The following is a 15,971-nucleotide window of genomic DNA, read 5'->3' as shown; positions in this document are numbered from 1 at the left end:
GTTTACTCTGAGAAAGGGACATAAAACCATGATGTTTATTTTAAAACAAAACTTTGGATCTGACAAATGCACTGGAGCTTGCTGGTAGTTCCTGCCTGTGCTTTGGCTCACAGGGCAGGGTAACCACACTGTCCTGTCACCTTCCTCTACAGGTGTCAATTAGATTTGCTTCTTATGTCACCTGAACCCTTTTCTCCAGTCTTTGAAGACTTTCTGCTTTAGATCTGGTAGGTAAGAAACTGTGGTAGTTTGAATGTAATTGTTCCCATAATCTCATAAGCTCATAGAGAGTGGAACTTTTAGAGGTGTGGCTTTGTTGGAGTGGGTGTGGCTTTGTTACAGGAAGTGAGTTACAGGCTTTTGAGATTTCCTATGCACAAGTTACCTCCCAGGGAGGCAGTAACCTTCCTGCTGCCTGCCAGTGGAGATGTAAGGACTCTCATCCTGGTCCCACGGCTGCTTACGTGCCGCCATGCTCCCCACCATTGACAGGCCGAACCTCTGAACTAAGGAGCCACCACAATTATGTGTTTCCTTTATAAGAGTTGCTATGATCATGCTGTCTCTTCACAGCAACAGAAACCCTAAGACAGAAGTAAATGTCTGAAATACAATGAAAAATTTAAATTAAAAAACCAAAGTATAAAAACTAGAAAGAGCCAGTCGGTAGTGGTGCATACCTTTAATCCCAGCACTTGGGAGGAGAGAGGCAGGGAGAACTCTGAGTTCGAAGCCAGCCTGGTCTACAAATCTACACAGAGAAACCCTGTCTCAAAAGCCAAAACAACAAACAAACAAATACCAAAAAAAAAAAAAAAGACCCTAGAAAGAATGTATCCATATACTTCAAGGTTATCACATTGTATGTTGGCACTCAGTTGTGAAGTCTTGGTATCTGGGTGGGTGCAAGGACTGCATGTTACTTCTTAGTTTTCCAAGGGGACTCCAACAGTGAATTTCAAGCAATATGTACTATAATGTGTGGGAAGCAACAATGTATGGGATTAAAGGTGTGCGTCACCACTGCCTGGTAGATTTTATTTTTTAAACCAATTCTGATGTATTTTTATTTTAAGTGACTGTAGAACTTAAAGTACATAGTCTTTTTCTTTTCTTTCTTTTTTTTTTTTTTTAGGTTTTTCGGGACAGGGTTTCTCTGTATTGTTTTGGAGGCTATCCTGGAACTAGCTCTTGTAGACCAGGCTGGCCTCGAACTCACAGAGATCTGCCTGCCTCTGCCTCCCGAGTGCTGGGCTTAAAGGTGTGTGCCACCAACGCCTGGCTCATAGTCTTTTTCTTAATTAATTAATTAATTAATTCGCTCATCCAATTATTTTCAGATATATGATCTCACTATGTAGCCTAGGCAGGCTGTGAACTCTTGGTCCTTATACATAGTCTGTTTGAAAGCCATTGCAAGCATCAACTGAAATAACTGAGCAGGTAAAGGCACTTGCTAAGAAAGACTGGCAAGCAAAAAAAAAAAAAAAAGGAAGACTGGCAAGCTAAACTTAATCCCTAGGACCCATGTAAAGGTGAAAGAAAATAACCAACTCCACACAATTGTCCTCTGACCTTCACACATGTGCTCTGGCGACGCACGTCCAGGCATGTGCATGTACACACAGTCATCATCATTCCCAAATAAAATGAAACAAAACTAGTTTGAGCCAGGTGAGGTGTTATGTCACACCTGTAATCCCAGCACTGGAGAAGCTGAGATGGGGGGATTATCACAAGTTCAAATTTAGCCAGGACGACATGGTGAATGAATAGCTTGAATGAAATCTTGTTTTAAATAGACTGAAACAAAATCCAAACCAAACCAAATAAAAACCTGCTGTGCCGAAGGTCTTGAAAAAGGAGAGGTTATATTGAAAATTAAATAGAAAGAGTCTATGATTCAAGTTTTTGCAACGACTACGATGAAAAGTGTTTTTTATCTAATACATGGACATCATGTTTTATTTTTGGTTATGTATATTAATCCACTTACTGCAAGCTCTTGCAAACGGTAGCACTTTTACTGGGCTTTCAGTGCCTTCAGCCTGCTGATTGCAGACTTGACTGTGACAGCAGCAGAAATGGTACTGGAGGTCCAGGTGCTGCCAGCCATCGGTTTCTATGGTGGAACCACCGTGTCAGATGCCAACCACTCGCCTCTTCATTTCGGCTTTGCCACAGATGGAGCAAGTGTACCTTGCATGTTGACTGATTTCAGTTTTCTCCATCATTTTCCTGAGGAAGGCACCATAGCCGGTCCCTGACCTTGGCATTTAGCTGTGTCACTGGAACCAGAGCCTGTGTCTGTAGAGCTCATGCTTTTCTCTTTAAATGGTCACTTGGGAGGCATGACTGCTCGGTAGAGAGGTCAAACAGTTATCGAGCTGACACCAAGCAGCTGTGTGGTTTGGGCAAGTGGCCTGTGCTTTCTGGGCTTCAGTTAACTTGTCTGTGAAACACAGGAGCAGGGCAGGCTGCCCCGCCTCTGCAGTAAACAACCCTCATTATCGGTGAGTGTGTGGAGTTAGGCGGAGCAAGTCCATTGTCAGAAGCCCCTGGGCACGAAACACTGCAAGCCTGATATCCTTCATCTTGACACCGCTAAGTAACCACAGACCACCCGCCATCGATCTTCATCTGCAGAGTGGCCGACCTTGCGTGTGTGTGTGTGTGTGTGTGTGTGTGTGTGTGTGTGTGTGTGTGTGTGTGTAGCAGACGGGAGAAGAGCCAGGTGTTATTTCTGCCAGCAACTCTCTTGGCAAATGGCTTTCCCTAGAGACAACTGTTTAATTTTGTGGTATAGTGCATGGGCTTGGTGGGAAAAGGGGGTGTTGCGGAATGTTCGTTTGTTCTATATTACCTGTGTCTCAAGATAAGCTCTGGGGTGGAGGTGAGAATGAATTGAAAAGAGGGGGTAAGAAACGTTACAATTTATGCTGATTCTGGAAATGAGCTTGAGCTATGCATATACATTCATACAAATTAGAAACCTCTGCTATGTACTTAAGATAAACAGCTTTCCAGATTTGTCATTGGGGATTTTCTTATATTTAACTATGTTTTGTGTGTTGTATTTTTTTTGACACAGATTCTCACACTGTAGCTCTGGCTGGTACAGAACTTGTATGTAGCTCAGACTGGCCTCAAATGTGAGGCCATCCCCCTGCCTTAACCTGGATCTTCCCTGTGCTGAGATTACAAATTTAAGACGCCACACTTAACCTTTTATTTTAAAATAATCCCATAACTTTGTTGTTGTTTGTTTTGTTTTTCAAGATAGTGTTTCTCTGCATATCCCTAGCTGTCCTGGAACTTTCTCTGTAGACCAGGATAACCTCAAACTCAAGAAAACCGCCTGCCTCCGCCTCTGCCTCCTGAGTGCTGGGATTAAAGTATGCCACCACTGCCTGGTTGCTTTCATCTCTCAAATTCTCATTAAGAGAACAGTCTTGGTGCCTGTAGACATGGCGCAGCAGCTAAGAGCACCTGTGCTGTTACAGAGGACTAGGGTTCAGTTCCCACGGGCTATATCGGGTGACTATCAAGTCTAGTTCCAGGGGATCTGACACCGTCTTCTGTCTGTACAGGTATTGCATACGTGTGGTACACAGATGGAGACACATGCATACTCATAAATGAAAATGAATCTAAAAAACGTGAAGTTAAGGGGTTGGTTAGAGAGATGGCTGAGGACACTGGCCACTCTTCCACAGGACTGGGGTTCCGTTCTCAGCACCCCCACGATGGCTCACAACCTCTGTCACTCTAGTTTTACGGAATCTGATGCCCAGACACAGACCTGACACATAGACATACATTTAGGCAACACACCCATACACATAAAATAGATTAAAAAACATATAAAGTTTGAAAACTTATACAAAAACTGGCATGTTATGTTAAATATTTCAAAAATATCCTATTTTCTTACATTTTAGAAATAAGAAAATGCATAGGAATTTTAATGAATTTGAATTAGTTCATGTATTCATAACATCTCAGTTAATATGTGTATTTTAATTTGTTTAAAAAATTATCTTGGAACCAAAAGTTATGAGTTGAAATTAAATACTTGAATTTATTTTCCTTTTTTTTTTTTGTGGGTGGGGTGGGGAGACAGCAGCTCACTCTGTGTCACAGGCTGACCTTGAAGTCACAGTAATACAGCTGGGTTTCACACTTGTAGCAATCCCCCTGTCTTAGCCTTCTGAGTGCTGACATTTGGCCGGACACACCTGAAGTTCTCACACTGTGGGTATAGATCCAGCTCCCGAGTGCTGGGATTAAAGGCGTGCGCCACCAACGCCCGGCTCATCATCTTCATTCTTAAATAAACATTTCAAATACACTTAACTTCCTTTACTTCTATTGTCCAAGCCCATTTATTTGCAGATCATAAGAGATTGACTTTAATGATGCCTCTGGGATTCCTTCTCTGCCTTTATTGAATGTGACACACCCTAATCCAGGCAGGGTCCTCACCAGTCCTCTGTCCTCATAGTGCTTTCAAAACTACCATATTCCCCTCGAGATTACTTTTAAAATACCCATTTATCAGTCTGTGTGTGTTCATTTATTTATTTAGAAATCTTTTTGTTTGTTTGTTTGTTTGTTATTTGTTTTTCGAGACAGGGTTTCTCTGTGGCTTTGGAGACTGTCCTGGAACTCGCTCTGTAGACCAGGCTGGTCTCAAACCTCTGCCTCCCGAGTGCTGGGATTAAAGGCGTGTACCACCACCGCCCACCTTATCTCTTTAACTAATAATAAAAAATTACTTTTTGCAGCAGTTTAAGATTTACAACAAAACTGAGAAAACTCCAGAGTGTCTGTTACTCTCTGTTGTCAGGGTTACAGCCTCTCTCGCTGTTAGCATGTAGCACCATGGAGTGTAGTCCATGAACCTGCATCCTCTGAGTGTTTTTCTGTAGCACTTAAAAACTAAAACACCGACAGACTATGGACACCCCCATGGAGGGCCTCACCCTCCCTGGGGAAATGAGGGGATAATGGGGGGATTTGCAGGGAGGGCACGGGAGGAGGGGAGGGAACCTGGAACTGACTGGTGAAGCAACCTTGTTTCTAATCTAAATTTAAACTGAAAAATAAATAAAAAGAAATACACTTAAAAAAAAAAAACTAGAACACCGAACTGCTTTCTAAAAACAACTGTCAACCAAAATAGTGCCTCATTCTATTCTTACACAAGAATAGGACAAGCAACATGGGATTTTTTTTTAATTATCAGTAACAACAGCAAGTAATCATTAGTCTCCCTGTAGTGTAACTCTGGCTTCCTCTAAACCCTTCCAGGAATGGCTCAGATCTGTCTTCCAATTCTCCAGGCTACTCTGTGTGCGGTTACTTCCCTAGCTTGTATTCCGTGAATGTTTTTCTCGGTCACCATGCCCTACACCCCTTCCTTCCTCTCACAGGCTGGCTTCTGTGTTAGAAGCTGCCACTCCCATGCCTGGAAGTACTGTGTGTTGTGAAGCCTGGGTTCTTTAGCTGGTCAGTTTAAGTAGCATTATTGCCTTACCCCTCCAATACCAACACACCATCTCTGTCCCTGACTTTGTGCGTGTCCCTTGGAATGTTCTCTTTCCCAGGAAGACACTTAGCTCATACCACAAATCCTCCCCTTCATTGGCTGACCCAAACGTGTTCAGACATACTAACCATCTAAGATTGAATTAAATGACCATCCCCTCTATTACCTCCAGCTACACAATTTCTTTAGAGATCCTGTCCTGAAAATGGCTTTTACTATGTGCTTTGGTAATTATGTTTTTATGTCCTATCTGAACTGTAAGCTCATGCTGAGTCTCAGGCTGAGCCCCTAAGGCCATCTGTGCCATAATAGATTTGGCTCAAATAATACATCATTTTGATTGATGGCAGTCTTCCTTCAGTTTGTGCTACATTGTCTAATACTTTTTCATTTTAAGGTTGGTGATTTCCTGTGTGTCCTGATTACCACATTATCCCTGTATGTATATGTATATACATGCAATGGAACGGCTCCTGAAAGGACCAGCCACTTTCTTGGGTCTCTCCCTAATCTGGGCAATTTTAACCGTCTGTCTGATACAACCTAGAATTAACTTCGAAGAGAGTTTCAGTGGGAGATTATCTAGATCAGGTTGTCCTTTGGGCATGTCTTTGGGGATTGTCCTGATTGTTCCTTGATGCTGGAAGACCCAGCCCATTGTGGGTGGTACCATTTCATGGGCCAGGCCCCATGCTGTATTAAAAATGAATATGCAAACAGCAGCTTGGCTCTCTTCTCTGTGCTCTTGACTGCAGATGTGCTGTGACGAGCTGGAGTTCCTGTCTTACCCTCTTGCTCCCTCCCGCTTCTGTGGGTCCCCTTCTCTTCCCAAGCAGTCCTTTTCTGCGTCACCCAGTGAGGTTAAGTAGGGCTGTTTACAGGAACACGGGCGAATTAACAGTGGTTACATCAGTGAAGAAAATCTCCCCCTTCCCCCAGCAACCATCAACTGCCTATAGAGCCTCAGGGCGATGGAGAACTTAGTGAGCCCCTTCATGCCATGTGACAATGTTGATAAACCTAATCTTGTACATCTTGTCCAGATAATTGCTGTTGAAGAGTGCAGGGCTCGTCTCATGCCAGAAGACAGGAGTCTGTAAAAGCCCATCTCTTCCTCCACTCTTACGTTCTAACTCCTTTTCTCTGTGGTTCTCTGAGCCTTGGAGGGGGCGTGGTAGTCCGTTTAGGACTGAGTAGCTACTTATCCAAACTTTGACTAGTCGTGAATCTCTGCAGTAACTACTGCCCACTAAAAAAGAAGTTTCTTTGATATTGGGTTTAATAAATATCTGGAATGCAATTATACAGACACATGATGTCCAACTTAGCAAAACAACAGTAGCTTCCCCACTGTGACCTATGACCTTCCCAGACATGGGCTTTTGACTGGGTTTACAGTGCTAAATGTGAATTCCTTTCTGTGGAATGGGTATAGAATACAGTCGTAAAGTGATTGGTTATTTGTGCAAAGGTCACACCACTCTTGCACATGTGGGCACATCTTGCCTGAGGCTGCTGAAGACCACTGAAGACAGTTCTCCCCTAGCAGCCTGCACATTGCCTTCTAGAACTATGAAAGGTGTGGCTGGGATTTTTGTGCTATTGTTTATATAAAGTGAATTACTAGATGGACACGCTGGGATGTGCTTACAAACCCAGCACCCTGGACACCTCGGAAACCGAGGTTTAAGAATTGCCAGTTCAAGACCAGTTCGGACTAGTTAACAAAGTCAGACCTCATCTGAAAAAGGCACAGGGGTGGGGAGGCTTTTCTATATTTCTGCTAAGCTACTCTCAGTCAGACCATACTGGAACTGTTACCTCCTCTGTCCCTCACTCTCAGAAGCCCTGCTTATTATCCCCTATCTCTACATTACCAGCACTCTGCGTTTGAATCTTCTTCCTTCCATCAGCTATGCAGAAGTTCCATGAGCCTTTGGTCATCAAATACATTTTACACTTAGATAAACTCACATTTAGGAGAAGCATGTTTTAACCAACCCTCCCAAAAAGTAAGACTAACCTTTTACTTTCTGCTTGTATACTTTATAAACTGTTCATTGTTTACAGTGAGTCTTTGCAATTTCTGTAATTAAAAGGTAAATACAGATCTATTTGGAAGAGTAAAATTCAATAATAAGACTTTAGTGCTATTTAAGTGTGTTTAATTAACCTATCTTTATACATGTCCCTACACCATCCCTACTACTACTGTTAACAACACTGCAAAACAGTATTGAAATTTGTTTGGAGAGCAAGAGTCATAAAAATGTTCGTGTTGCATGACTTGTAAATTATTGTTAAAAGACAGCCTAAGAAAATAATTGAAATAATGAAACAAAATTCTGTGTACATCCTTGTCTGCATAGCAGAGTGGAGGAAATAAAACAAAAGTTAAGAAAGAGAGAGGATTAGGTAAATAATAACCACTTGTCTGAAGGGACAATCATTGCAACACTGGAAAACATTGTTAAAAACTACACTAACATCGTTTACAGTGCAGAAAGAATGTGTACTGATTATAGTTGTTTATGAAGTCTGTTGTGTCTGGATGGCCTGAAATGCAAATGGATAATGAAAACTGCTCTTCTAGTGTAATGCAATTATAGACACATATTTAAATATCACTGTTTCCAATGTCTAAGACTGAAAAGAATCTAGAGTTTCAGATTGTCAAGTAATTCAGATTATTGTTGCCCTGGGAGATTTGAGTAAAACAAACCCTGGAATCTGAACCATTTTTGTTTCTTTTTTTCATTGGCCCAAATAATTATGCCCTCGGAATGAAGGAAGTCTTTACTTTATTACAGACTTACAAAAACAAACATGCTCAGTGTGTATGATACTAGAATGGCCTTCTGAGGAAGTGCAGACTCCTTTCTCAAAAGCCATTAAGACAAACTCCAGCCCCTGACAACCACTAACCCATTTTGTGTTTCCATGGGTGGGCCTATTTTAGACATTTCATATGAATGGAAATCATGCAATATGTAGTGTTTTTAAAACTCTGGTTTCTTTCACATATATAATGCTTTGAAGATTCACCCTTGTGGTCTGCACCAGGACCTCAGGGTCTCTTCTTAGCCCAGGCTAACTTTGAACTTACTATGTAGCTGAGGAGGTGATCCTTCTGCCTTTGCCTCTTGAGTACTGAGGTTATAGTCATGCGCCTCCATTGTGTGTGCTCAGCAAACACTCTGCTAAGCTCCATCCGCATCCCTTCATTCTTTTATGATCAAGTAATGGCCCATCGTATAGGACGGCACGGTGTTTACCCACTCACCAGCCGACAGGCATCTGGGTTGTTTCCATCTTTTACTGTCATTAGTAATGCTGCTGTGAGCACTTGGAACATGACCAGCTCTGGTGAGGACATTTGTTTTCAGTTCTTTTGACTGTATACCTAGAACTGGAACTGCTGGGTCCTGTGCTGAGTTTTTCTTTAACCTCATGAGGAACCGCCAAATCGCTTTCCAAAGCAGCTGCTCCCGTCTTCGTCTTCGTCCCTGCCAGCAGCGAGCGAGAGTCTGGTATCTTCCGGCATCATCTCCCACTCTCAGTGCATACTTGGCTTTGTGGTAAACATCGAGTAAGACGCCAGATTTCTTGTTGATGTCCTCACATCAGTGAAAACTGAAGTAAGTAAAATGGAGGAGGATATCTTCCGAGACCTCCAGTACCCGGAACCTCAGGGAGTATTAAAACTGTGGACATGGCCACCGTTTGGCTATAGTCTGCCCCCGAATTTTCACGTGCCGGAAACTTGGTCCCCGCTGTACCAGCATGGAGGCAGGAGAGTGGCACTGTTGATCTATTGCTTACTTTTTCTGTCTGTCAGGATTGGGAGTGTGACGCACTTCAGAGAAAAGCAGAGAGGAGCAAATGAAAAGCTCTGTCAGAGTTGGGGTTATGAGGCATGGTTAATGCCTCTCTCTGGTCCATACTGCACTCTCACACATCACAAGCCTTTGAGAGGAGTGTGGGGTGGGCCTGAAGGTTCGAGCAGGTCCCTTTTGCAGGTACATGGTACGTGGTAATGCTTTTAACATCACTTTTAGGGACCAGGGAGTGGTTAGGAGCACTTGAGCACGCACACCAGTTCATGCCTTGCAGCAGTGAGCAGGGAGGGGGGTTGGACAGTTCTCCTGCTTTCACACCCTCAGGGGCGGCTCTCCCCACCTGAACCATCAGGGCCAGCTCTGCTGCATTGCCCAGGCAAGGTGCAGGGCCTGCTCTCTCACCCGCCTCAGGCATGGTGTGGGGAGGGCGTCTCTTCCCCGCCCATGCCATCATATGGTAGATGAGGGCCAAGTTTCTCGTGTTCACGTTTCTCAGGAGCTAACCTGCACCCCGCAAATAGGGTCAGCTTCTCTGTGCAGCTTCCTGCAGCTGCTGGCAAAGGGAGGGTCAGCTCCTTTGCCATTCTTACCGGGCTATAATTTACGTACCATGAACTATTTTACTTTTCAGTTGTGTAATCCGACCAATAGTATAACCCACACCCAAATTATGGTGGCATTTCCATCCTCTTAAAAATTAATTGGGCTGGAGAGATGGTTCAGCCATTAAAGGCTAGGTTCACAACCAAAAATACCTCGTGTGACCCTGTCAGTTACTCCTGCAAAGAACCATGCAGCTAATTTTAAGAAATGCTTAATATAACTTTTTAAATTAATAACACCACAGAATAAAACACCAAGTAGTACTTGAAAGCTGAAAAATAGGGAGAGGATGTTGGGAGATGGCTCATTCAGTAATACCAAGAGATATCCAGAGCCCACTTTTCTTAGGGTTGCTGTTGCTGTGAAGAGACACCGTGACCACAGCAACTCTTACAAAGGAGAACATTTAGTTGGGTGGCTTAACAGTTTCTGAGGTCTAGTCCATTATCATCCTGGTGGGGATCATGCTGACATGCAGGCCATCTTGGTGTTGGAGACAGAGTTCAGAGTCCTACACCTTGACTTGCAGGCAGTAAGAAGTTGTCTGTCTGACTGGGTGTGGCTTGGGCATATATGAGACCTCAAAGCCCGCCTCCACAGTGACACACTTCCTCCAATAAGGCCACAGCTACTCCAACAAGGCCACACCTCTTTTTTTTTTAAAGATTTATTTACAGATACAGTTTGTCTACATGCCAGAAGAGAGCATGCACCAGACTGAATTGTAGATGGTTGTGAGCCACTATGTGGTTGCTGGGAATTGAACTCAGGACCTCTGGAAGAACAGTCAGTGCTCTTAACCTCTGAGCCATCTCTCCAGCCCATGGGCCACACCTCTTAACAGTGCCATTCCCGTTAGAGGTCACTTTCTTTGAAACCATCGCACCACATTAAATAAATAAATAAAATATGGGGCTGGGAATGTAGCTGTTGATAGAATACTTGCCTAACAAGCATGGGGCCCTAAATTCAATTCCCAGCATTCTACAAGCCAGACTTGGTAGTGCTCACCTGTAAGCTCAGCATTTGGGAGACAGAATCAGGAAGAGTAGAAGTTCAAGGTCGTCCTTGAAGAACAGCAGATGATGCTTCTCCCAATCTTGGTCTGTCTCTGTCTGCCTTGAGACAGTCTTAACACTAACTGCGAGGTTCACCTTTCTGGCGAGGCTCGCTGGCCAGCAAACTCCTGGGGCCCCTTTCTCTACCCCTCAGCACTGGGGTTACGTGTACACACACAGCCGCGTCCGGCTTTTGTGTGGGTGCCAGCAGTTCAAACACAGGTCCTCAAACTTGCTCAACGGGTGCCTTCATCCACCGCACCGTGTTCCCAGCCCCCTGATTAATTTTTAAAACCCTTTGGTGTCTTTTGCCCATTAGATACATGCTGCATATTTCAGAAATTTTTAGCAATTCATATTTAATTTGTATGCTATCCATTACCTTAATTAAACATTACATATAATCCTATCTATTTTCATGAGGGATTCTGGGTAGTTATTTTTCAGCATTCCCTTTAGGGCAAAGTAAAGCCTATTACTGCCTAAGCCCTGGTGTGTTGATACGTAATTACCAGTGTGGAAGGGGCCATAGCTCTCAAAATGTGTTCCTACTTTGTAAGGTTATTCCTAAGTAAACATTGCTGTGATCAAAACAGCTGTTGGTTTTCTTTAAGAACTTTCTCGAGGCTTTATTTTGTTTTTTAGCTTTCTTTAGAATTTGAGAATTGTGAAGGCAGTTGTTTTAGATTAAAACCTGTCTTAGAAATCCCAAAATTAGAGAGGGCCATCTGTTTGCATGGTTTGTAATATTTTCAAACTATGATTTTGTTTGTTTGTTTTGTTTTGAGTCTCACTGTATCGCTCTGGCTGCCCTAGAATTTACATGTAGACTAGGCTGGCTTCCAACTCACACAGACTCCCCCCTCCTTACAAGCTTATTTTCTTTTTTTCTCTAGGTAGTCCAGGCAGTCCTGGGACTAGCTCTGTAGAGTAGGCTAGCCCCGAACTCAGAGATCCACCCAGATCCACCTGCCTCTGCTCCTAAGTGCTGGAATTAAAGGTGTGCCCCACCACCACCTGCCTCAGAGAGCATATTTTGAAATATGCCATTGTCAAAAAAAAATGAAACTGTAGCTGCTTGTAGAACTGGATTCTGGAGAGAGTAAAATTCATTTGAAAAAACAGTGAATGTTAGTTTTTACAAGCTTTTGGGAAACATGGTAACATGTTATCTTAAACCTCTTAATACCTCAAAGCTTTTGACCTAGAAATGTCACTTGCTATCTTCTCTGAAGAAATAATCAAATACTCAGGCAAAGATTTATGTACTTAGCTTGCCGTAGAGGAGAGCAATTACCGGTCCTGAAGCCAGCTTGACGCTATTCAAAACCACTACAGTCTGCTTAATCCTTAGGTGTTTCTCAGCGTCTCCATCTGCAAAAAACGAGTAGTTCCTACCTTGTAGACTTCTTGTAAGAGACTGATGGTAGTCTCTCAGTATCGGTACAGCAGTGTGTTTGGTTCCCGTAGACTGTGGTGTCACTTACTGCTTAGGTCAGTAAACTACCAGGGATGCATTTGGCCTTGGCAATTCCACTGCACATCATCTTTGTATCATAGTCGCTAGCAAACTCTGGTCAAAGCACCTCACATGCTGAACCAACATCCGAGAAGCAGAGGAGAGAATGATTCCTCCACACAGTATGAAGTTAGCAGATTCTTTCTGCAGTGGTCCCAATGGTTTGTAAACCTTGGTTTTGCTGGCCATATGTTCTCTGCAACCACTGGACCCCACTGTTACAGGATAGAAGCTAACACATCAATAAATGGGGTGGTGGCTGTAATTTAATAAAATCATGTTTATAAAAGCAGATGGCAAAGCCGTGCGTTGGTGGCGCACGCCTTTAATCCCAGCACTCGGGAGGCAGAGGCAGGCGGATCTCTGTGAGTTCGAGGCCAGCCTGGTCTACAAAGCGAGTTCCAGGACAGCCTCCAAAGCTACCGAGAAACCCTGTCTCGAAAAACCAAAAAACAAAAACAAAAACAAAAACAAAAACAAAGAAAAGCAGGTGGCCCCTTGGCTAGTGGGTCAGTTTTCTGTTTACTAACTTATTCTTATGTCTCAGAACAACAATCAGTCCAATCAGCCCAATTTCAGGTGCACAACAAAGCCCACGGTGGGACTTTTACACAGTCCATGCCTAGAACCTAGTGGGGTCCCTGACCCATAAGAGATCAGCAGGCCATAAAGCACTTGTGACACCTCCCCTAAGGATGGGTAACGGTCTAGGGAGGGAAGATTCTGGGAAAAGTCATTCTGGAGAATTAGGGTGAGGTCTGACCCCTCAGACAGCAACAAGGTATCCAGGACATTAGCACCCCCCACTCTCAGCTCTCTGGGTGGAATGCAGGTGACTGATTTGTATCTCTCCATTGAGGAGACACCCCTGTGTAATTAACATTCCTGGTTCTCGCAGTGCTTCTCTGTGCCCCCAAGGCAGATGCATGTGGTATACACCTACACACACACACTCTCTCTCTCTCTCTGCTCCTCTGTGGAGTAAAGAGCTTATGCTGCAGTGTTCAATTGCCCTGGTCTAGAAGTCACACAAAGACCAGCAAGGGACCCTTCAGAATCCGTCGGAATTCTCTTACTCTCCAGAAATACTGTCAGTTAAGATGAGTTTTTGTGTGGAGAGACTGCCCATTGTCCATGTGTACGCATCGAGGCCAGAGGTGGCCTTGGTAGTCTTTCCTCATGAGCAGTTCTCCTTGCTTTCTGAGATGAGTTGTCTCTCCGGGGCCTTGTCCTCACTGATTAGCCGACCTGATGGGCCAGCTGAGCCCTAGGATCCTTCCGTGTCTGGCTCCCCAGGGCCTGTATTACAGACACGCCTTTCTAGCCCTCTTCTAGACTGGCCCCTCGGTGAGCTGCGAGTCTCCTGGCAGTCACGCCCTTCATTTTTCCTCAGCTGGTCTTGGGTAACCGAAAGAATGCTACAGATGAAGCCCGGGCCCCGCACTTGGGAGGCAGAGGCAAATGGATCTCTGTGAGCTCGAGGCTAGCCTGGTCTACAGAGTGAGTTCCAGGACAGCATCCAAAGCAATACTGAGAAACCCTGTCTCAAAAAAACAAAAAAAAAGAAAGAAAGAAAAAGAAAGCTACAGATGTGGTGTAGCTTCCACCTGGACATCTCAGAACACTTGTTTTGGGAAAATCCACTCTCGGGTAAGAATTCCTTTCATCTTAGTACTGTGGCAGCAACGGCAGGGAGCTCTCTTGAGTTTGAGGCCAGCTAGGTCTACATAGTCAGTTTTAGGATGGGTAGCTACATAGACCCTGTCTCAAAAACAAAAGCAAAAAAAAAAAATGTCTTCAGACTTGTTTCAAGATAAGTTATCGCCGGGCGTTGGTGGCACACGCCTTTAATCCCAGCACTCGGGAGGCAGAGGCAGGCGGATCTCTGGGAGTTCGAGACCAGCCTGGTCTACAGAGTGAGTTCCAGGACAGCCTCCAAAACCACAGAGAAACCCTGTCTCGAAAAACCAAAAAAAAAAAAAAAGATAAGTTATCAAGTGGTGTCAGAATAGTTTAAAAAAGAAGCAAATTGCTACTTTTTTCCCTCAATATATGTTTTCATTCAAATTAGAAACATGCACGCTTCCCATGTCAATCCCAGCTCACTCCCACCCCTCCTCTCTTGCCCCTCCCCCAGTCCCGCCAGCCCCCTACCCAATCCCCACATCATTCCCCAGGGAGGGTGAGGCCCTCCTTGGGGGGATCTCCAGAGTCTGTCATTTCATCCAGGGCAGGACCTAGGCCCTTCTCCATGTGTCCAGGCTGAGAGAGCATCCCTCCATGTGGAATGGGCTTCCAAAGTTCATTCAATGGTTATATAAGCCATATAAACAAATGGAGATAGGGATATGTATTTTGTTCTAGGTGGTGGTTTGTTTTTGTTTTTTTGTTTTGTTTTGTTTTTACGAGACTGGGTTTCTCTGTATTGTTTTGGAGGCTGTCAGTCCAGCCCAGCCTCGAACTCACAGAGATCTGCCTGCCTCTGCCTCCCGAGTGCTGGGATTAAAGGCGTGCGCCACCACCACCCAGCTCTAGGTGGTGGTTTTAAAGCTGGCCTTGAATCCTGAGCTCTAGCTTTCCTGGCAGATAGGACTTCTGTGCCCAGCTTAAACTCAGTTGCTGTAAAAGATTCAGAAGTTAATGAGCTTTTCAAAGTGTGTCCACATCTTGCACAAGCTCAGTTTACTTTAAGTGGTTGTACTTTTTGTTTGTATGAAGCATGGTCACATGCATCCGTCCCATGCTGTACTTGAGTTCCTGATCCTTTACTTCCCATGTGTGGAGATTACAGGCATGAGCCTCCATGCCCCTTTTTTAATCACTCTGGGGGGGTTGTGGGATTTTCTGTTTTGCCCTATGTTTATTTGGGGGTGCATGGGTATGTGCGTGCCCTCTCATGCATGCCTTTTGTGTGGAAGTCATAAAATGACTTTCGGTAGGGAGTACATTTTCTCTTTCTGTCATGTGGTTTCTAGGACTTGAACTCAGGTCGGTGGCAGGCTTGGTGGCAAGCCTTCTCCCACTGAGCCTTGCCCCCCCACTTCATTTTTCTTGTATGGGATGTGTTTTACCCACACACATCTGCACACCACCTGCACACGGTGCCTTTGATGGTCAGAAAAGGGTGCTGGACCCAGACAACCGAGGCCACACATGGTTGTTGCCCACCATGTGGGTGCTGGGACTTGAACTTGGGTCGTCTGGAGAGCAGCTAGTTCTCTCCATCTCTGAGCCATATATATCTCTAGCCTCTCGCCTTTGATTTTGAGACAGGATCTCATGTCACCCAGGCTGGCCCCAAACATACTACATAGCTAGCTGAGTTTTACCTTGAGCTTCTGATGTTCCTGCCTTTACCTCCCCACTGTGCCCAACCACACCGTTGTTCTTCAGTGTGGGAT

At 44.4% G+C, this 15,971-nt stretch overlaps 1 protein-coding gene and 1 long non-coding RNA gene across 4 annotated transcripts in view; one reads left to right on the top strand and one right to left on the bottom strand.

Moving 5' to 3' along the window:
• Dipk1a (divergent protein kinase domain 1A) overlaps positions 1-15,971 on the top strand; it is a 65,347-nt gene that overhangs the window by 25,306 nt on the left and 24,070 nt on the right. The window contains exon 1 of one of the 3 annotated variants that reach the window (XM_040733386.1): positions 9,051-9,189. The exons of the other annotated variants lie outside the window; for them this stretch is intronic. The gene's annotated coding sequence lies outside the window, so the exon portion shown is untranslated. Of the gene's footprint in view, positions 1-9,050; positions 9,190-15,971 lie in introns of those variants that run through there. 3 annotated transcript variants of the gene reach the window in all.
• Positions 8,336-11,189, bottom strand: LOC121135089. Its single transcript, XR_005872278.1, has 2 exons — positions 11,005-11,189; positions 8,336-9,407 (listed from the first exon to the last, which is right to left on the bottom strand). It is a non-coding gene; the product is annotated as an uncharacterized LOC121135089 (long non-coding RNA).

Source organism: Mesocricetus auratus, unplaced genomic scaffold, assembly GCF_017639785.1.
Source record: "Mesocricetus auratus isolate SY011 unplaced genomic scaffold, BCM_Maur_2.0 Super-Scaffold_100031, whole genome shotgun sequence".
Lineage (NCBI taxonomy): Eukaryota > Metazoa > Chordata > Mammalia > Rodentia > Cricetidae > Mesocricetus > Mesocricetus auratus.
Note: the sequence above shows the minus strand (reverse complement) of the source record. Positions and strands in the feature narration are given on the sequence as shown.